This window comes from Mustela lutreola, chromosome 2, assembly GCF_030435805.1.
Source record: "Mustela lutreola isolate mMusLut2 chromosome 2, mMusLut2.pri, whole genome shotgun sequence".
Classification (NCBI taxonomy): Eukaryota; Metazoa; Chordata; class Mammalia; order Carnivora; family Mustelidae; genus Mustela; species Mustela lutreola.
In genome coordinates, this window is record NC_081291.1 from 182,197,691 (window position 1) to 182,221,325 (window position 23,635).

Sequence of the window (23,635 nt, forward strand, 5' to 3'; positions counted from 1 at the left end):
ACTCTGAATTAGAAAGCCACAGAAAAAATTGGTACAAAGGAGTGACCAAGTCTGAAGATAATTTAATAGGATCATTCTGACCACTGTGTTGATAAATAGTCTACAGGAGTACAAGATTGCCCAAAAGAGGCTAGCTGGGAAGCTGATACAATAATCCAGGCAAGGGAAGATGGTGGCTTGGATAGCAGTATATATGATGAGAACATTCAGATTCTGGATATATTTGAAGGTAGAACCAAACAGATTTCCCTGTGGACTTGGCAAAGAGGTTCAAGAGAAAAGTAGTAGTCAGGCATGTCACCAAGTACTCTGGTTTGAGAAGCTGGGAATAGAAAATTGTCAGTGAGACAGCAGCAAAATACTAGAGGAGTTGGCTTGGGGGAATAGATCAGGAGCTCAGTCTTAGATTAAGTTTTAGCAGCCTATTATACATATAGATGCAAAATTAAGGGGGCATTTGGAGCTAAGGAAAGAAACATGAGCCAGATATATAAATGTATGAGTCATCAGTACACAGGTAGAATTTATAGCCTGGAGACTGCATAAGCTTGAGAGGAGAAACCAGCAGAAGAAATTGAGTTGAAATGAACAAAAAGGTAGAAAGAAGGCTGGATGAGTCAAGTATGTGGGAAAGTAAGTGAAGACAGTACTTCAAAAGTAGAGCTATATCATATAGAGACTGGAGATCCATGTGCCCAAGTTGTTAGGACATTCTGGTTTGCTTCTCTTTTGTGCTGTCTTTGAATTAGTGATGTCGAACTGTAGCTGTTTGTTATCTAATGACCCACTGAATGAGAAAACGTATCTGAACACGTGCCTTGAAAATAGAGGGTGAAGGAGTTGGTTAACCAAGTAAATTAGCTAGGATGTTTTGGATTAAGCCATTCAATACTTCTGAACAAATACTAGGTTACTACTATTTTCAAGATGTCTGGAAGTTAGAAAGATGAAAAGATGTACCAGTATCGCTTGGGAATCCACGTTCTAATAGAATTTATTAGAGCTGACACACAAATAACATAAATACTAAATGTAATCAGTATGAATCTTAATCTACAAAACTCAGGTGGACAGGAACTGTAAATTTGCTTATTTTTCAATACCTTAACTTAATTTTTTATTTTGGTCTCCATTTGATCGGGTGATGAAAATAAAGTCTTAAACAACTCAAGCCATTTCCTTTATTCCAGGGGTTTTGCCATAAATCTAGTATTGTAAATTATGTAAATGCTTTGGTATCAAGGGATGAAGGGGATGGTATTGGTCTTTACTCAGGAGCTCTTCCTGTCTGCACTCTCTGAGACGACCGCATTCCCTTCCAATCCTCAGACGCTGATGAAGGCAGGTTGCCTCTGCATTTTCTCATCCTCCCTCCTTTAGCAGTTCTCCAGGTCTGGCTCTCTTTCTATTTCATGTGCAGTTTCCAAAAAGCACAGGAAGCCACCAAGTGCTCTCCCTCAAAGCTGAAATGTGAGAAATTCTGTGAGACTGCTCCAGGCTCTCTCATCGTAGACATGCTACCCTAGGCTGACTTTTGTTTCCATGTGATTCTGGGAACAAGGTGGATCTCTGGATCATGGGAATTGTTTGGTTACTCACAGAGAAAGAGGAAATAGATCTTGGCTCTGTCTATGTCTCCCTATTTTTCAAGCAAGAGTAGAGAGTCAGAACACAGGGCCCCACCATTCATAAACTTTCTTGCTTATCCTCTGATTAAAAAGAAGGGTGTTAGTGAAGCTTTTAAATACTCTTCTTTAGTGTTTTCCCTGCAGGACTGAGGCCTAATATCCCCAGTTATTGGGTATTATAAAGAGTTGCCATAATCCACTAGCAGAAATTATACTATAGGTGAGAAGAATTTAGTTAAAACTACCTCTAAAGTTGGTACTTTACCAACTTAACGTTTGCATTTCTTAGCTATTTTCCCTTTCACCAAAATAAAAGACTACAGTAGCTGAAAATTAAACTGGATTAAAGTATCAAAAATAGTATACTTTGAAAATCCATTTTATTTATAGGAAAATGTTTTCTGAGAGGGCACATTGATCTTTATTCTGTTTTACATGTCTAAAAATTATCCAATTCTGGGATTAAGGAATTTAAAAATTATTTGATTCTAATTAATCAGAACACTTTCTTTCACTTAGTTCTGGAAACCCATAAAAAGTTATTAGCTGTCAGCAGCTTCAATGCCAGTTCATTAGAAGCCTTTACTTGGTGCCTGCTGATAGTTATTGTGAAGGCTGAAAGGTTAACAAGAATGGGCTGCTACCAACCTCCTTGCCAGGTGTTTTTCCCTGCAGTTAATGGACCTGAGCCAATTGAAATTATCACTCTAGAACTAGTCACAGACACTCTTAATCTTTGCATAGAAACATTGATGGTGGAGGGGTGGGGGGAGTGTGGAATTTTTATTTTGCTTTTCACCATCATCACATTTGGAACAATTAAAATAAAGTATAGTTAATCTTCTATTTGTAAATGAAGGCCTGACAAATCCAAAAAGAAAGAGACCTTTTAAAATAATATGCATGTATAACATGTTCCATTAAAATAATAATAGTCCCTTCAATGAAACAATGTCTTATAAAACCTATCACACTTTTTTGGAGTCATGGTAGTTAAGGACAACATAGGTATTAACATGTCTAAGTTTTTTTTTTTTTTTTTTAATTACTGGGTTTATAAATCTGAACAGTTGTAATGAAATAACAAGAATCAACCAGATGGAACTGAAGCCAGTCACTGTGGGAATCTGAGACATGCATGCTGTTTGGGGGGACTGAATATGTACTTATCCAATCCAAAATAGAGCAGATGGCAAAGCAAACAGGTAAGCACTTGCTTTCTCTTTCAGATATTGTGCCTCACTGAATATCTCCATTTATTTGGGGAACTTAACAACATCTGTAAAAAATCAGATGAAAGACAAACAGAGGTGACTGAGAAAGACTTGAATGAGTGCAGAATTTTAGAGTTTTCACACTGTCACATGAAGAAAGAAAGAATCTCCTCCTCTGCCAATCTTTAGGAATCATGGAGAATTTGAGGTAGCAGGATTTGAAGTTAAATACTTAGCTGAAGAAAATACAAGAGGAGAAAATGCTATTATTGTATGAAATCCAAAATTAAACAAGTGGGAACAAGAGAAGAATGGAACTGAACTGCGTATAATAGAAGTGAAAATTGCTCATGCCCACCCCCCACATCATTGTGTTCATCTGGTGCCAAGATCTTGGTTTCTAAATACCATTCTCCACAAAAAGCAACCAGAGTTCCTTGGAGAAATGGCTGAGGCAAGGAAAATCACTGGTGAAACTAAATGTTCTTATAGTGTCAGAAAGCAAGCAAGTACTCAATGATTAACAGGGACATAACAAAAAACCATAGTGAATAGCTTCAAAGATCCAACTGGCCAAATTTGGGACAAATGGAACATTTATTTTTTAAGGAAATAAATTATAACATTGCATTTAAAAAAAAAAAAAAAGAGTCAAGTGATGCCTGGATGGCTCAGTTCATTAAGCAACCAACTTTTGATCTCAGTTCAGATCTCGACCTTGGGGTCATGAGTTCAAGCCCTACATTGTGCTCCACGCAGGGCATGGAGCTTACTTAAAATTTAAAAGATTTTTAAAAAATGTATGGGGAAGGGAGAGGAAAAAAAAAAAACCTTTAACAAAAGAAGGCTAGTTATTTTATATAGAAGAAATGATAAAATAAGAAAATCATCAATTTGCAAACAACAGTATAAAAATCGATTTATGTAAGAATTACAAAATGATGCCAAAAACCATGGGATGAGAGGATCCCTGCATTTTCAAAGTTTCACCTAACATATTATGTATTGATTACAAAGGGGAATAAAGTTATTTTTACACTAGTGAAAGCATCTTAACAAGGGATTAGAGTAAGCATCACTAGTAATTGGCCAAATTAACATTATGTATTTTCTAATAAGATACAATGGAAAATACACAATACCACCTATGGGTATGTGCAAAAAAAAAAAAAAACTAATCTGAAACTAGTCATGAGAAAACAAGTTACGACTATAGAATATTTCACAAAACAATTGCCCTGGATTTGACAAACCTGTCAAGACTGCCCAAGAAAAAAAAAAAGTAAAATAAAAACAGGGAAAAGAAAAGAAAAGGCAAAGGAATGGCTATAGATTAAGGGAGACTAAGGAGTCAAGACAACTAAATGTTAACTGAGATCCTTCATTAGATGTAAACAAACAAACAAATAATGAAAGTCACATTCACACAGTTAAAAGAAATACACATGGCTGGGACAAATGGAGAAATTTGAATGAAACTGTGTATTAGATATTATAATTGTGCTAATATGTAATTTTTTAGACATAAAAGTGATATTGTGTTCATATAAAAACAAATTCTTGTTCTTATGAAATTATGTTGAAGTATTTAGAGCAAAATATCATTATGTTTGCAACTTAATTTCAACTATCTCAGCAAAAAATGTATATATTTAAAATGCATATATTGATAGAAATTTAAGAGCAAATGTAACAAAATGATAAAAAAATTAGAACTTCTAAGGGAAAGATATATGTGTAACCATTATGTTATTCTTTTCGCTATTTGTAGGATTTTTTTTTTAATTTAGAAAAAATAATGCTCATCTTTAACTGGCTTAATCCAGTTTCAAGGAAACACTTCACTGGCATCCCAAATAGATATAAAGTCTCTTGGCTGCTATATCAATAGATCTTCTGCAACTTCCCACTGGTACATAATGCTACTTGGTCATCATGGTCACCACCAATGGACAAAATAAAAACACAGTGTAAATAACATCAGATCAGAGAGTCATTCACATTCAAGTTACAGCTGGCTTTCTTTGAGATCATGGCAGTAAATGACCAAAAATCCTGGGTAGGCACAAAAAAACTGTATAAAAGTTCTTGGAATTGATGATAGTCAATTTGTTAAAACTGGTGGGTGGTAGATTCCCCTAAAGGACACAATAATTTCTGAATGAAATTAAAAAACAAACAAACAAATAAAAAACTTGCTTGAACTGCTAAGCCTACTATATACAAACTGACCCATCTTACCACTCTAAAGTTCTTGAAAAATAAGCTTTTCGTTTGTTTGTTTTTAATATGGAGAATTCCTGATGTTACCTGATAGCTTAGAAAATTATTTATTCATCTAAATATATAAATACTTTATTTATTATTTTATATTTATAATTTATATATATTTATAATTTATATATACTTTATTCATCTAAATATATAAAAACTGATTGAGCAGTCTTCTAGGTGCTATAAGGCAGATATAAGCAAATATATAATATGATGTCAGTGCTACGAAAAAAATAAAGAAAGCAGGGTCAAGAAGAAAAAAGACAGCAAGGAAATAAAAAATAATAAAGGATGATATTTTTGGTAAAGTGGTGAGAGAATGTCTGAACTGAAAACACTGAATGTCCAAGAAATTATTATAGTCCAGTTTGGCCTTGCATAGTATATATGTGTAAGAAGTTAGATTTAAGGATGACAATAATGTTGGGGCTAGGACTTGGAAGATTTCAATACCAAGTTAAGTTGTTTAGCCTTTAGACAATAAGGAACAAATGAAGTGAAGTTACGTAATTAGTGTTATACTCCTATTTTATTGCCAAAGAATTTGACAATATACATTAAAGTTTTATAAATTCAATTTCTTTAAATCTCAAGGAGAAAGCAAGTTAATTTTCTTTACAGCCATATTTCTATAAATTGGCCTAAAGGAAAATGTATATATTTTAGTCAATTCTCAATTATCTGCACAACATAGGAGCACTGCCAAGGATAGCTCAAAATTTTGTGAAAGCCACACTGTCAGATTGGGACCATGATCTGATTTCCTGAAGCAAGAAAAATTGTATGAAGAGCAGTTTCATAAAGCTGTTCTGGACAGCAACCAAATAGAGAAGCCTGACACTGTAAGGAGTTATCTTGCTTCCACATGAATGCTTGTTTGGTTTCTACTCAATAAGCTTGTTGAGGAGGAAGTTTCTCTATCCTTCAAAGTTCTTCTGGTTGGTCTAAGAGTTAAATTGACATAAAACAGGTTAATAGGAGAAAATCAATTTGATTTACTTATTTATTTTAAAAAGATTTTATTTATTTATTTGAGAGAGAGAGAGAGAGCACAAGCCAGGGGAGAAGGAGAAGCAGGCTCCCCCCTGAGCCAGGGGCCTCATATGGGGCTCAATGCCAGTACCTTGGGATGATGACCTGAGCTGAAAACAGATGCTTAACAAACTGAGCCACCCAGATGCCCCTGAGAAAAATCAATTTTAATTTTGGATGTATAGAAATCCCATATGTGAAAGTTTCAAAGATAGAAAAGTAAAATGAAGTCTATATACCATCCTGAACTAAGGAGAAAGGGGTAGAGGCATGGGAATTCAAAAGGAAGGAAAGGCATTCATAAGAGATGAAAAAGAGTAATGCTTGATGGATAAATGTTTTCTGGGCCATACAGAAACAATGAGAAATGCAGAGAAATTTTAACAGACTCTATGTTAAATTTCTGCTTTCTACCACTTCTAACTTGAATTAAAATGGAGTTATCTATGGTGATAGCTCTATTTCTGGAGCAGGGCCTCTATCTAAATTCCTTTAGGAGTTAGGGGAAAAGTCAAAATTTCTTTCCAAGTTTTAGCACTTTGATTGTTTTGAGCTCAGATAATCTGTGTGGAGAAGTGGCACATCTTTGGGGCAATTCATTCTGAACTCCTACCAGCTAAACACTTTGATCCTGTGTCTCTTCACAAGTATCTCAGTCAACTGGGGTAAATCCAGAAAAAGGTGATACAAAACACATTGAACATTTTCAATAGAAAAATTAACATGGAACACATTGTATAATTAACCATGCAAAACACTGATATCATATACATAGTATCAGCAAATATCCACACTTCAATACTTTGATTATTCTTGAAGATAATAAAGAAATAGTTATTCTAAATTATGAAGGCATTAGCTTTTCCTCTGTATTTTGTTACTGATTCATTTGTTTGTTCATCAAACATTCACTGGAGTACCAGATATACAAAAGGCATTGCTATGAACTATGAATGAGGAGCAATGTCCACAAGTATTTCCACTTTCCCAACAGGAATCTGTTATAAGTCAATGTAGCCTTATAATTTTAAAAGAGTTTTATATTCAGATAGTTATACAATCTAAATTTCTCTAGCATTATCTTATATGTTGAGGCTCTACACTCGTAAGTTTTCCATTTTTAAGCTATGTGATCTTGGATACATATATATCTCTCTCTCTGGGAATCATCTTCTCATCTGTGCAATAAATAAGTGCCCTCTGAGATCTGCTCTTACTGAAGTGGATTAATGATGAAAATAGCCAAATCTGAGCATCAGAAGACCTTCCAGTCTCAATAGTTCTGAGAAGCAAAAGTAATTCAGAACAATAAAGGCTTATGTCTGGAGGGGTGGGGGTGTGTGTGTGCATGTGTGAGCGCGCACGCGCCCACACATGCGCACACATTTGCAAGCGGCAGTGTATAACTGATGACTTGATGAATGAGCCCGGGGTGAGGGTGGAGAGTGTATGTGTGTATATGAAAGACTGATCAGTTCTGAGCAATGATGGAAAGGTTTTACTACTGACATTTACAACTATGAAGGTTTCTACACTTGTTTTGAGCTCAAGAAAAAAAATATATATATAAGTGTACGTATTCCATGACGTTGCAGGCTTATGAAATATTTAGAGAGACTAGCATTCAGCAATAACTCAGTAAATGTTAGTTATAACTATTACTTGTAATTATGATCATTATAATAAAGAAATCATGCCTTTATTAAAAGTATTAGAATAAAATTTAAATATTTGAATTGTTCTGCAAAACAGAGATTCAATATGTATGTGTCTTACAGCAAGAAGGAAAAAGATGACATAGAACCATGTTACAAGTTACAATATAATATCATGTATTTATAGTTTCCAGATACAAAAAGGAGTGGTTACTAAACTGATGGGAACCAGAGGGACTTGAAATGCCTAACTACCCCCTCTTTGGGATTAGCATAAAGTCACTTTTCCTGATCATTAGAGGGTACAGGTTCGTCCATAAGCATGGATCAAATGAATAATGAACAGATCCTTGAGATGACAGACACCTTGAGAAATAAAATTATTCAGATGTTCAGGCCAGGCTCCTGAGGCACAAAAGTCATTTTATAAAGTCATCATAGTTGTGCTAGCAATAAAAGCTCACACCTGGTTTTTAATTTTTTTTCTCCTTTAGTAGTTGCCATCAGTTATTGGAGGTGTTTTTTTTTTTTCCCCTGTGTATTTGATATCCATGGGGCGTTTTCATTCTGCTCGGTGAACTGTGCTGAAACACCTATCTGAAACCTTTCATTCTTACTTTTAAAGGGAAGTAAGCCTTTAAAGCCTCTTTAAAGAGAACCTATGTGGGGGAAAAAATAATGCTCATCCTTCCACCCCCACATGACCTTTATAGGCCCCCAGCTAAGTATATACGATAATCTCATAGTTAACAAAGACAGTGCCTTATGCTTGCCTTTTTCTCACTTCCATAAGGATGCTGGCTCTGGAATTTTCTAATACGCTGAAGGCATTTTAACTCTATTACTTAATTGTGAAGAAATACTGACCTTGGGGCACCTGGGTGGCTCAGTCAGTTAAACACCTGCCTTCGGCTCAGGTCCTGATCTCAAGGGACTGGGATCAGAGTCCTGCATTGAGCTCCCTGCCTGGCGTGGGGGTGGGGTCTATTTCTCCCTCTCCCTCTGCTACTCCCTCAGCTTGTGCTCATTCTCTCTGTCAAATAAATAAATTAAATCTTATAAAAATAAAAACAAGTACTGACCTTAAGGTGTTGTGGTTTTTGGTGGTTTTTTTTTCTATTGTCTTTATTTGTATTAAAAAGAGCTTAAATAGAGAATATATGGCACTGTAGTAGAGGTAGAATATGTCGCTTCTAAGGAACTGCCTCAGTTTAACTGTCTTTTCCAGCCTCACACTCTTTCAGATCATCAGGCAAAATAGATTCTCTATGCCAGACATCCCTGATGTTACATATACTTCCTTTCCTTCTGAAACTGCCTGGGACTTTATCCTGACATTTTTAACAGATAAATGAGGAAAAACCCAAGTGTATTTTTCCAACACCTGCCTGGAGAGTATATTCTGTGCTCATTCTAGAATTATCACATGTTATGATGCAAGTTTAGACAACACTCCCCTAAATATAGATGGCAAACGGTAATCTGTTTTAGTGGTTGGGATCAAATTATTTAGATTTAGATATGAACCCCCATCCCAGATTTTTGGCTAAACAAACTTTAAAAAGGTAGCCCCCTTCCCTGATTTAATTTACCTATCTATAAAATAGGGATAAAAATATCTCAGAAAATTACTGAGGGTAAATGTGGTAATTTATTTTAAAATGTGCTAACTTTTGTGATACCTAATAATTAATAAGCATTCATTACCTTTGTGGCTATTATTCTACAGCTTCCTTCATTTTTTTCATGTTCCAGTTGTAAATACAGACTTTCAAGTCAGCCAAATTCAGTTTCAAAGAATATTATGTATAAGATGTTTGCAATGGAATTCACCTTTCTGAATCGTTTTATTCATCTATTTTCCCAAAGATGTTTTGAGTATTAAATAATGACCATAAAGTACCTAACATATAGCCTAGAACTTAATACTCTGCAAATGGTAGATAGAAGTGGCAGTTTCCCCATTTCCATTAATTTATATCCCAACTAATATAAAAATGCAGTCCACATATGATAATCATAAATCTGAATAATACTGTTGATGTCCATTCTTCACCTTTCATTACCTGCCTGCACTGGAAGGCCAGTTGGAAACATGATGGCATTGGTGTTGGCAAATAAGATCTTGGCACAAGTATCCTGGGAAGCCTTTTTGGAAGGTTTTTGCTTTTCCTCATAAAAGGGATAGAGGAGGCTGATTCCATTCGTTTCCCACTTTTTCATGCTTTAACTGTGTCCATGATTTCTGGATCTGCAGTAACCATCTTGAGACCAAGAAAGAAAGGCTAATATAATTTCAGAGGTAGCAACCCTGGCATTATTACAGAGATAAACCAATGCCAAGAACTGCCAGTTCAGCATGTTTTGTTAACCAAGATAGTAACTGTACAGTTTGGAGAGGTGGAAAGTTGGTTGGGTTTTCTTCCACTTTTAAAGTGTTATATCCTTGTAGAGATACTAAACCTCCTCTTGCCTACAAATTAGCCCCAAGAAACCAAAAGAAAAGAAAATAAAAAACTTTTACCCCTTCTAGCAATTTGAATCTAAATTTTATTTTACTATGTATGCTCCCGGCCAGATTCTTCCTTATCCTTTATTCTAACATTTCTGGGAATTAGAATACAAAGTGATGCACATAGGTGATCATTTATTTAGTTATCCTTTTTAACTCTTACACTTCCTGAATTTTCTTGTTTTTACACTTTAGAAAAAGGGAAAACTAGATACTTATTACAAGGATATAATGAATTTTAGAGTGATTCTTCGAGGTAGGTTCTATTATTATCATTCCCATTTTACAGATGAGAAAACTAAGAAATTGAGAGACCTACATTCCCTTACTTTGTAAGAGATTTATTGAGGCAAAATTATATTATTTATGCCTCATATTCTTCATCAATAAAATATGATGGTTTTACAGGTTGGCTTCTAAATTTGCTTTTGTGTATTTGCTACTTCTCTCAGAATATTAACTACCAAATTTCTCCAAGTCCTATTGTCCTTACCACGGCAATTAGAGAGACGCACCATCAACAGGAAGATACTTTGGTACAGACAATATATTTAAACATGGCTTCTCTTAGCCACCTGTACAATGTTTATGGGGAATTTACCTAATCTCTCTAAGCCTGGTTCCCTCATATGTGAACTTGAATGTGGTATCACATAGCGATTTGATCTGAGACTTCAATGAGATTATCCATATAAAGGACAGGGCTTGGTACATAATGCTCTACAAATATTAGTCATCATTTTTATTGTTATTGCTATCATGTTAATCTCTGAAAACTTGATTCTAAGCAAACTGGTGAGGATTTTCCTGTGAATTAAAATCTATTGTCATAAGAAAATCATCACTTACATATTTGATACATTTCATTAATCTTATCCATAATATCACATTATAAAGTATGAAATTTGATGCATGTTCTATTCTTGGGAATCCTGAGAAATAAACTTGAAAATTCACTTTCATTTTACTAGGCCTATAGCAAAAGGAAAAAAAAATCTACTGATGAGACTAACAAAACAAAAGCAACTTTCCTTTAATTTCTTATACCAGTCAATAACTAGATATGGGATAGGGTGGTAAAAGCAGGACAGCTTCATATCAAACATTACACTAAAAACTGGATTCCACCCAATTATCAATCCTAATAACATACATCTCATGCTTCTTAAGGAACTGGCTGAAACAATGACTGGGTTATTAAATATTATTTATGAGTTTTTAAAGGACATCATGCCTCTGATACCAATAACTCATCATCTTTCTTTTAGAAAGGGAAAGGACAATTCTAAAAGTAATAAGCCAATCACCTTGATCAGTTGACCAATGAATTTCCAACCATGCTCTTCAGAGCCAATCAAAGGAAAATCTTCTTCACCTTTTCCACACGCTTTTATCTCTATCCTTCTTTTAACTTCAGTTGAAGGATACATACATATGGAATATATATAAATATAAATATATATGCACACACAATAAAAATTTTACAAATTGGACTTTGTTTTTAAGAAAAGTCTTAAGGGCTAAGAAGCCAATAACAACAAAAAAAAAAATAATTACTATTAAAAGACACAGAAAGAAATCACCAAATTGCTTAAAATAAATAAAAAATACATATTATTGATTTCAAAGGCTTTAGATTCACAACCTTATGTGAAATGAGAGTAAGTACTACCAGGATGTTGGGATATTGGAAGTGAGGTTTATTCTTTGACCTCTAATTCTGCCATTCAGAGTATTAATGCTTAGCTGTTACTGATATCAACAAAGCCCAAAGTTGGGATTTATTTAGTTAAGGAAAGTGAATGAATGAGCATTGCAACCATGATCTCCAGACTATAGGAGTGATTACTAGTAACCCTTCAACTAAGGCATTAAAAAAAAAAAAAAAAAAAAAAGTGTTGTCTTGTTCCTGGCTCTCCTAACAGGTATGGTTAGAGGAATACCTGAGAAGTTTTTGGTATTAAATGAGTTCAATATTGCTATCTCTCTGGGATTTTTAATTCCTTCTTTTGCAGTATACCAGGTAAATTCCAGCTTTAACACTATTTTGATGATAGACCACCGATGTCTCTAGCCTATAGATAGCCAACCTAATTGGTTAAAATCACTCCTAGGTGCTTTAAACAGCACGTGAAATTCTGTAACTTTTGTGGGCATATGCATATTGGTCATTTTTGTCCAACCAAATCACATCCATAGATTCCACACTTATACATGCTTCTGATCCCTGCTAATACAAACTGATGGGGTCCTACAACCCTTGGGTATATAAGCTATACCATTCAGAGTAGGCTTTGTATGTCTCCATCAAGTCCATGTTGGGATCTTACTCCTATGTGTAGAGAAGCCATAAAGGATAGTGCTGGTGGGTAGCTACAAGAACTGGCACTTCTTTGTGAGACACTACACCCAGTAGCAGTCATTAAAAGTTTCATTTCAAGGGGAATCTCTCCCTCAGATGGGAGAGGGAGGTAAGATCACTTTATCCCATGGGATTAAGTCTTGAACTGGCACTACACCTCTATAGCCTTTTAATCAGACCCTGGGGTTGGTCCTCAGCCAAATCTGCCCAATGACTACAAGAAATAAGGGAACTCCTTCAAAGATACCCTTGAAGATTTCTGGTTTCTTTTTCTTTTTTTTTTTTTTTTAAGGTTTTATTTATTTATGTGACACACAGAGAGAGAGCACAGCAGGCAGAGGGAGAGGGAGAAGTAGCCAGAGGGAGAAAAGGCTCCCCACTGAGCAAGAAGCCCTATGGGGAATTCAATCCCAGTACCCTGGGATCATGACATGAGCTGATGGCAGATGCTTAAGTGACTGAGGCACCCCAAAGATTTCTGATTTCTTTCTTGCTCTCTGGGTTATATTCTTATGACTCTGAATTTGTTCCTTTGACCCTGTATGATATCTAGGAGCTTCCAAAACAGCCAACCCAATCCATAATCGTTATAGTCACTACCGTTACCATAAAACCGAGGACTGCAGCACTTGATTCCATTTCCTTGCTTTCTACATTCACTTAAGCCTGTGCCATATGGGTGGAATTTTGAATAATCATAAAGACACTGTAAGCCATGGACTATTAGTGTCCTATTCCTTCCCACCAAAAGATTATCTGTTTCTCAAATGTATGGAGCTACCCAATCGATTTTTCAGGCCACCCCTACTACCAGATATTTAAAAGAGATGGCACATCCAATCTGGCTAATTTGTAAAATGTTTAATAAAGGACCACTTACAAAGGGATGAGCAAGCAGCAAGAAAATAAATGAGAGAAGATATAGTTCCTCAAGAGCTAACAACTAGTGGAAAACCATTACCACCTCTGGGCCTGAAGGTGCAAGGGAGTGAGCAGTTATGAAAATGTGCAATAACTAGCTAGTCATCTAAGAGGAACTGGGGTAGCCGACTGTAGGAAGTTAAGGGTCTAAGTGCCCTGACCTCACTCTGGTCCCGCTCAGATATCTGAATCTGAAGAAGTAAATGAAAACTATCCATCCAACATAATCATAATGGGGAAGACATTTCAACTGGGATCTTGTAGCCAAAAATCAGGAGTTTGGATTTCATTCTGATTCTAATGCAAAGCCACTCAAGATTTTTAAGTTGAGAAATAGCATGAAATGCAATTGATGATTTAAAAATAATCCTCTGACTATTCTGTAAAAACAGAACTGGAGAGGGTCAAGAGAAAAAACGGGATGATGAATTTGGAAGTTATTGCAGTGGGTTAGGCAAGAAATGATTGTATTTTTGCTTGTGTTAGAAAGGTGGCAGTAGAGATGGATATAAAGGAGTGGCATGAAGCACAATTTGAAAGGGGAATACAGATGATTTAGTGGTAAATATAATATGGAGAACGAGGAAGAAGATGTCAAATATAAATCTCAATCTTCCGGACTCCCTAACAAGTTAGAGGGTGGGTGTAATTTACTGAGATCTGTTCAGCATGCGCTAGTTGAAAATTAAGTTTGAGAAAAATCCATGAAGAGAGAAGAAAAAAAAATGCAATGTATAAAAAGTCACACAAGCTGCATAGTTTTCTAGGAACAAAGCACATTTTATTATAGCCTATTTCAGCATTTTGGAATCTAACCACAAATAAAAAAGTCAGCTTTATGGCTGTCTTCTGTCACTGGCAAACGGGAGCTTTCAGGGACGTCTGCTCACCTCTTTGAGATAAATGATATTACTAACTGAAGACAATAAAGTTATTTGTGACAAATGAATATAATATTGACTTTATTCTATTTTCCTCTGGTAATTTTTTAAAGAAATATTCAGAAGAAGCTAGGTTCCAGGCCCAACCAATTGAAAATAACAACAGAATTAATTTATTGTTAACTAAACCGTTCTCAATATTTCTAGCATCTGTGTTTATTTGGCTATAGTTTATACATCTTCTATCAGTCAGAATTCTATTAATTCTTTCCAGGATTATGTACTACAAAAAGATTCTAAGGAATGAAGCAGTTTCAGTAAAGTTTCAATATATGCCTTTTCCTCTTCCTCAAATATCTGAACATTTTAACTAACTTTTCTGAGAGAAAACTAGTCATGCCTTCTAATGTGAAAATCTTGAAAGACTAATGTTGTTCTTTTTTTCATATTGATTAAAACCACTTACACAAGATTATCAGAGAATGGCAACTGCTACTTCCAATGATGATTCCTTCTGATGCCCTCCAGTAGATAATCTTGTTAACAGCTTCTGCAGGGCTTTTCACAGAAAACTGTGGCAGCCAAATGGGACAAGTCCTGCTTCAAGTTCTTAGCATCCCAGAAAGAATGGACAGAGCTTGTTGTAAGCAGCTCCTACAAACCACTCCAGTTAACTCCAGTTAAAAAGACTAATACCCAGAACTCTGTGACACAAATGTCCAGAAAATACATCATTTGATAGGTCCTTTGCTTCCTTGGAGGCTAGAATGCTTTGGAACAGTTTAAGTTCCTATATTTAAAGTCTCAGTATTAAATAATCCATCATGCCTTAACTGTTAACCCCACCAAAAGTTGCCATGTGAGCAAAATAACTAAGGGCTGGTTCTTTGGAGTTTTGGACAAAATCACATGATTTTGTCATGTGATCTGAAATCCTGGTTTGACTGGACTCAGAGTGGGTGCTGACCACTAGAGGCTGACAAATAAAGCATGTTCTGTGGGGTTTTGACTAGTAGACCAAAATCAGACCCTTTCTCAGAGAGTTTGTATGTGAGACATGGGTAGGAATTCAGGCAATAGAGTAATTTACTCACCAAGAGTCAGCTATTGTTGGTGAGAACATAGAGGTAAACTTACAGTAGATACTAAGGACAGAATGTGACTAGTCAAAAATAAGACAGTTTTCTAAAGCTGCTGTTGAGCCTCTAAAATTATGTGGTATACCCAAAGGTAATCTATTTTTTCATAAATTCCAGTCCTGAAACTATAGAGGCTGGTTCCAATTCCTTCTTATTTTCCAGTGTCTCTTTCCAATGAACTATCACCCAAAGTATTGAAAGCATATCTTGATTTCTTAAGACATAAACCCCCTAACACAAATTAACACAAATCCTTATTTGATAATTTTTTTAAAATTTATCAATAAATGATCACTTTCAATGTAGTAAGTGAGCACCCTCTCCTGGGAATAAAATATCCTTAATTTAAATTGTGGCTTTTTTAACTTACCCATGTGACTTTGCCTAAATTATTTAACCTCTGTGATCTTACAGGTTTCTCATCTGTAAACGGAAGATGAGACCAGTGTTATAGTTGTAAAGTTTAAAATGTTGCATGTAAAGTATTTACCAAAAAATAATTTCTTATTGTAAAATATTACATTTTCAAAAAATGGCTGTCTGTTCTAAAGAAAATATCCACAACTGCTGTGTTTTCAGTTTTGAAGGGGAAAAACACTTTATTGATATTGTAAAGTGAAAACCTAGGGGAAATGAAAAGAAGAGAAGGAAAATCTATGCACAGATGAGGGCAATATGAGTAGTGAAGGAGAGTAAGATAGAGTTACATCAAGCTGGTGCTTACAAACATCCAAATTCATTCGCTGGGAAAGCCCCATGGATTTAGACAAGCTGGAGTCCGGATGGAGAGGCCTGGGTGAAGCATCTTCCCCTCAGGTGAGACATCTAACTGACCATCCCCATAAGGGCCATATTTAAAGGGCAAATGACAGGATCTGAAGTTAAACCTTTGTTTGCCTACTTGCAGTTTTCAGTGAGCTGCATTTCTATGTTATCATGTAGTTACATCTTCAAGGAGGCTGGGTTAAATGTGCTTGCCTCCCCACCCAGATTCCATTCTGGGGGACCAGACCAACCTGGAGCCAGAGAAGATGAAAGGCAAAATTTATAGTCCCTGTTGTCCAGACCAGAAGGGCCAATTCTGATCTAGAGGCCAGCTAATAATTGATTTATCAGACTCCCAAGGTCACTTATGCAGCACAGGTCTCACAAATGGCATTCCTCAGACTGCCCGCATACATGCAGGTCTGGTGGTCAGTTATGCTGGACAAATGACAGAAACCTCCACCCATATGATACACTACAAACACGCACACACACAAATATGTTATAGTATGTTATATACTATATATCTACTATATATCTATCCTATATTTACTATGTGTATGTGTGTGTGTGTTATAGTATGTTATATGGTATATACCTTACATGCTACACTGTCTTCCTATAGTATGATACTGTTACATTTCTATTAGGAGGTAGACCATTTTACTTCTTCTTGAAACTGGGTAAATCTTTGTAACTGCCTCAACAAAATGATTGTAATAGAAGTGACAAGGCTTGACTTCTGAATCTAGATCATAAAAGATGACATGGCTTCTGCCTGGCTCTAACTCTCTCTTGAAATTCTCACCCCTTGAACATAGTCATTAAGTAGTGAGGAAGCCAAGGACATGGAGAGGCCATGTGTAGGCATTCCTGATATAAAAGTCCCAACTAAGGTCTCATTGGACAGCCATCATTAATCACCAGACCTACAGAAGAGTGAAGGAGCCATTAGATCATATCATCTCTCGGGGTTGGAGTCTTCCAGCTGAGAGTTCAGATATCCTAGAGCAGAGACAAGTCATCTCCACTGTGCTCTTTCCAAATTCCTGGCCCACAGAATCTATGAGCACAATGAATCATTTTACATCACTAAATATTGGGCTATTAGTTATAGCATAGTAATCAGAATACTCAATAAATGATAATTATTATAGTATTACATCAGAACTCCTAAAGTGTGATGCAATAACATTATTATAATTACCACCATTTCCATCATCATCATCATCATAACATCATCATTACTATATTGTGAGGGTCTTACATATTTTATTTCTCTAAGTATACTGTCAAGAGGAAAGCATGACTCAATTTATTTAAATATTCTTTTTTTTTTTAATTTTTATTTACTTATTTGACAGAGGGAGAGAGAGCACAAGCAGGAGGAACAGCAGATGAAGAGGGAGAAGCAAGCACCCCGCTGTGCAGGGAGCCCCATGCAGGACTTGATTCCAGGACTCTGGGATCGTGACCTGAGCCAAAGGTAGATGCTTAACAACTGAGCCTCCCAGGCGCCCCTATTTAAAGATTCTTTAAAATTCAATTTCCTGGAGCACATATTCCCTTAAATGGAGAGCACCTATAGTGTTTATAACATGTTCTTGCCACTACAGGACTGAGTCAGGAGAAACTTCTAGAAGCTGTTTGTGTTTTAGAGTTTTATTTTAATTATGCTGAACAATCAAGAGAATTGAAATAGAATGAGCATTTCTTTGCAAGTTCCCAAACACAATGTATGTTTAATGTGCCTAACTTTTTACACCAAGTATAGGTAGAAAAAAAAAATTATCTAGACAAGCTCTTTCAATAGCAAAAAGATGTGTGTTTTTTTCTAATGGTAATTGGCAGCAAGACAGTTTGCTCTAGTTTACTTATAGTAAAATTGTAGAATTGTTTTTAAAGAGCAAACCTTTGTTGCTATCAGAAAAATGTATCCAACAGTATTGTTTTGTGGGTACCAAGAAGTGACAGAAGCTAGTAATATGGTCAGCTTCCTGGATGAATCTTAGTTGTTCATTGGATTAATGAACTTTTTATGATTATACTTTCTTCTCCTTCCTTCTACCCTTGTCTTTCATTTATATCTTTGCTGAAATTTATAAAGATGAAATATCTTTTAAAATATGTGAAATAGGGGTGTCTGGGTAGCTCGGTCGTTAAGCATCTGCCTTCAGCTCAGGTCATAATCCCAGGGTCCTCAGATTAAGCCCTATGTCAGACTCTCTGCTCAGCAGGAAGCTTGCTTCTCCTTCCCCCACTCCCCTTACTTGTGTTCCCTCTCTTGCTGTGTCTCTCTCTGTCAGATAAATAAAAATAAAATCTTTAAAAAAAAAAAAAAGTAAAATAACTCTATTTCACTGAAGGATAAATACCAATGCCAAAAGAGAAGAACAGGAATTAACAGTTGAAGCAGAAATCTTGAATTAGTCAATAGATGTAATTCTGAAAAGTTTAGCATAACTTGGATTTTGGTAAATTATATTTTAGATATTCTATCAGAGTTTGATACTGAAAAAAACTTCTTATCAAATCTTAGTGTATTTGTTTTGTAAATATAAAAGCTCAAATATTATTTTTATTTATAATAATCAGAGCCTAGAGTAGAAAATGGATAGTATATCTAAATTTAATTACAAATGAATAAAAGTCTTAATGCTAAAGATAAAACTAAAAAACAAAAATTATTATATTTTATTTCAATATGGAAAAATATTTACCCATTTTTGGATATACAAAGATATCTTTTAAAAACAGATTGATAGATTTGGTTTCATAAACATTTGAAACATATATAGATAAAATATAACTCAAATTAATTTTAAAAGTAAAGTTAAAAGGTAAAAAAGAATTGCAACATATATAATAAATAATTTCAGGTATATGTATATATGTAAATGCATAGAGACAGAGAGTCAAGACAGAAAAAGAGCTCCTTCAATTCAAACACAGTAATAGAAAAAGGTGTCAAGATGTAAAAAGGCAAATGAAAGAGTTAAGAAAATAGTTTAATTAAATTATGTTTAAACATACATAAACAAAATATACAAATATCAAAACAAAACCATAATGAGATATATTTTTAATCTACCTAATATTCAGTCATTGAAATAGGGAAATCAATATTCTCATACAATTCATACATTGTTATTAGAATTATAAATGGATACATTTTTTTAAAAAGATTTTATTTATTTATTTTACAGAGAGAGATCACAAGTAGACAGAGAGGCAGGCAGAGAGAGAGAGAGGGGGAAGCAGGCTCCCCGCTGAGCAGAGAGCCCGATGTGGGACTCGATCCCAGGACCCTGGGATCATGACCTGCGCCAAAGGCAGTGGCTTAACCCACTGAGCCACCCAGGAGCCCAAATGGATACATTTTTTATTTGAAAGGCAATTTTGCAAAATCTACTAAAATTATGTCTTGTATAATTTGACACATCAACTTCACTTGGTGAATTTTATAAAACTGATACATTTCCACCAGTGAGTGAATATATATGTGTAAGATATAAATTTTTAAAATGTGTAAGATATAAATTTTTAAAATGTTAGTAATAGACAAAGACTGAGGAAAGAACATCTGCCAGAAAATAATTAGTTAAACAAAGGTATACAAATACTGCAATTAGAAAGAACAAAGTGGATCTATACAAACAGCTATGTTCAAAGAGAATGTATGTTAAAATATAAGTTGTAAAAGCATATTTATAGCATGATTTAGTTTCTTATAAAATAATATTAATAAAAATAATATAGAGAGAGGCACCTGTTGGCTCAGTCAGTTAAGTGCCTGACTCTAATTTCATCTCAGGCCATGATCTAAGGTTTGTGAGATCAAGCCCCAGTGGGGTTCCGCGCCAGGCTGCTTAAGATTCTATCTGTCCCTCTCCCTCTATTCCACCACCCCCTGCTTGTGAATTCTCTCTCTCTCTCTTAAAAAATTAAATAATAATAATAATAATAATATAGCAAAAAAAACTAAAGAGTATGTACCAAGAAGATGATAAAATTTATCTCCAAAGGTAGAATTTTGAAAACTTTTACTTTCTCCAATCCATATCTTATGATGATCAAACTTTTACATGATGAGCATGTATTACATTTCTTAATTAAAATATGTAATAAGTTACAATAAAACAAGATGTAAAAGAGAAGATTGAATTGTACCTGTTTATATGCCACCTACAGAACAAATTGATCTAAAAGTCCAAAGAACTCTTTGGCTCTTTTTGTTTGAGTGAAACTTCCTTTCATTAAGAGTTGCAAGAGGAAGACATCAACAAGATGGTAGAATAGCAAGCTCCTCACTTTTCTTTCTCCCATGGAGCTCCCCAAACAAACAGCTGTGTACAGATCGATGCTCCCTGAAAGAAATCTGTAAATTAGTTCACTGACTCCTACAGATAGGCAACTGAAAAAAATACCCATATGAAATGGGTAGGAAGAATGGAGACACACTTTATGTCATAAATCCTACCACCAGCCCAGCACGTTACAATCAATGTCCAGTTTCTCCCTGATGAGCAAAGGGTTTGGGTCACATATCTAGTGCCCCAATTTTAATAATGCCACCCAAGAAACTGGCTCCCAAATCACTCAGCTCTGGGAGTCAACAGGGCTCTGCATTTGCAAGCCGCCGGTGCCACAGAAAATAAGAAGGTGATTTTTTTTTTTTTTTTTAGAAACACTTTTTTTTTTTAATTTTATTTATTTATTTGACAGACAGAGATCACAAGTAGGCAGAGAGGCAGGCAGAGAGAGAGAGGAGGAAGCAGACTCCCCGCAGAGCAGAGAGCCCGATGTGGGGCTCGATCCCAGGACCCTGCGATCATGACCTGAGCCAAAGGCAGTGGCTTAAGCCACTGAGCCACCCAGGCGCCCCAAGAAGGTGATTTTAAAAGGACTTCTCACTGCTCTTTCCCCAGGATCAGCACAGAAGGAGCAGGCAGAAACACCTGGCTCTGTTTTTCTAAGGAAGGAGTTTAACTGTATATTTTCCCCACTGCTATCTGGGTTATGCTTCTAATCACCCTGCACCTAGGAGCTCACTGGGCTTCCCCAGGAGCTGAAACAATTTTCTACACTTTCTCCCCCTGGCTTGCTCCAGAGAAAGACAAGTCTCCAACTTTTACCTAGAAGAAGGAATTTTATTCATCTAACACCTCAAGTTTTATGGCTGCCACCTAAGGGACAAAATTATCTGGTTCCAAAATCATCTAGCTCTGAGAGCTGATGGGCCTCAGCATTCATGAGATCACCTCAGCCACAGGAGAAAAAAAAAAAAAAAGGTTGTGTGTGTGTGTGTGTGTGTGTGTGTGTTTTAATAAACACATGAGCTCTTCCTAGGGCTATCCCCCAGGCTCAGCATAGACAGAACAGCCAAAAAACCTAAGGCTCCCAGTCCCTCACTGGAAGGAGTTTAACTACATACTTTCCCAGGTTCTGCCTGAGGGTCAGGCTTCTAATTGTGCTGCACCAGTAATAAAATCAAGTCTCCAGCTTCTCTCTGAAAAGTATTGGTCCAGACATCGATTGCCCCAACTTCTATAACTGCCACCTGAGAAATGAGCTCCTAAATTACCTAGCTTTTGGAGCTGATGGAGCTTGGCATTCACAAGTCATCCAGGACCAAAAACAACAGAGTGGCACTTTCATATGGTTGTGCAAGTAGTCCCAGTGGCTATTCCCCTTGGCTGAACACAGAGCAAGTAAGCAAAAATACACAGCTTCCACTTTCTCCATGATAGAGGCCAGACAGCATATCTACCATTTCAACTTTCCGAGCTGCAGCCTAAACATTGGCGTTTCGATTAGCATGAAACTTGGAGCAATGACAGGGAAAGCAATTAAGGTAAGGTCTCCAGGAGCCTAAATTGACATATAGGCATCCCCCCACCCCCTTCTAGGCATTGACAAGACTTGGCACTTAATCTCCTGGGGACCACTAAGAACAAAGATAGCAACTTCGAGGGAAGATGGTATAGTAGGAGGACCCTAGGCTCATCATCAGTGTAAATAACCCAGAAAATGACCTGAAGACTGCCATAATAAACATCACAACTATACATAGAGAAAGGCCACATCTAAGAGCATGGGAAGGGCAGAGATTTGATTGGGAAATAAATGGACTCACTTGACTCTTGATGAGAGAGGGATGCTACAGGTATAAAGAAGGGAGAGAAGCAGAACCCTCACTGCGGACCTTGCATAAGGACACTGCATGGGGAAGACAGATCCCCATAGCATTTGGTTTTGGAAACCAGAAGGGCCAAATTTTGTGAGTTCTTACAACTGGCAAGACTTAAACCTGAAATTTTAAAAAATCACCAGGCTTAGCTCTGGGAGAGCTGGGAGGGTGAGAACTGTCCATCCTTAAAGGACTGCATAACAAACGGCCCAAAGAGATATAGCATAGAAGCAGCATTTTGAAAGGCACCTGGGACATACAGGAGGGTTATTTATTAATCTCAGAGCTTGTCCTGGAGGTACATAAATCAATGAGGAACTCTTCTAGGAACAAATGGCAAGTACCATTGCCATCCTTTACCCTCCAGCATAAATACATAGCCACCTGCAGGACTCTCTGCCTAACTTGGACAGCACTACCACCAAGTCTCTCTGCACTCTGTTTCTGCCATTCCACCCCTCCAAGCAACCCATTTCTGGGTGATGCAGGGCCCCTCCTGGAGAAAAATGATGATGCAAACCTTGCTAGCACCACTGCCATCACAGGGCACCAACCCCCAGAACTGTACTTCAGTGAATCTGCCTTATCCAACACTCTCCTGGTCAGCACTCCTACACGGAAGTGCTTCAGGCCTGGCAGCGTGCAAGCAGCCCCTACAGTGGTCAATATGACTCCACAGTGACTCCTGCATCAGAGAGAGGAAAAGATAGACACAAAAACACCTGTCAGAGGCCCCAGCAGGCTGGAGGCAAACAAGTGGTCTGACTACAGGCCCTGACCATGAACAAAAGTTTCTCAGGGGATAACACAGGAAAACACCTGGCAGTTAGATGCTACTGCATCTCTAGCAAACACCTTAAATGGCTCACCTCAAGCCCAAGGCATACCCGTACTGGCCCACTAACACTACAGAAAACAAACACTGCCCACATCAAGCAAGGAGAACTACTGCAGATGACTGGACTGAAAGAAAAAGTGGCTCACCCACAATAGCAGGGCACACTCATCACACATAGGAAACAGCCCTGAGGCACCAGGTTCTGTAAACAGAGGACATAGAAC

General features: G+C 36.5%; 2 non-coding genes across 2 annotated transcripts; both read left to right on the plus strand.

The window, feature by feature from the left end:
* Positions 1 to 7,372: 7,372 nt before the first annotated feature.
* On the plus strand, positions 7,373 to 7,436 carry LOC131826268 (small nucleolar RNA U2-19). The gene has a single exon (XR_009351517.1). It is a non-coding gene; the product is annotated as a small nucleolar RNA U2-19 (small nucleolar RNA).
* Positions 7,437 to 7,627: 191 nt separating this feature from the next.
* On the plus strand, positions 7,628 to 7,697 carry LOC131826267 (small nucleolar RNA U2-30). Its single transcript, XR_009351516.1, has one exon. It is a non-coding gene; the product is annotated as a small nucleolar RNA U2-30 (small nucleolar RNA).
* The last annotated feature ends 15,938 nt before the right edge of the window (positions 7,698 to 23,635 follow it).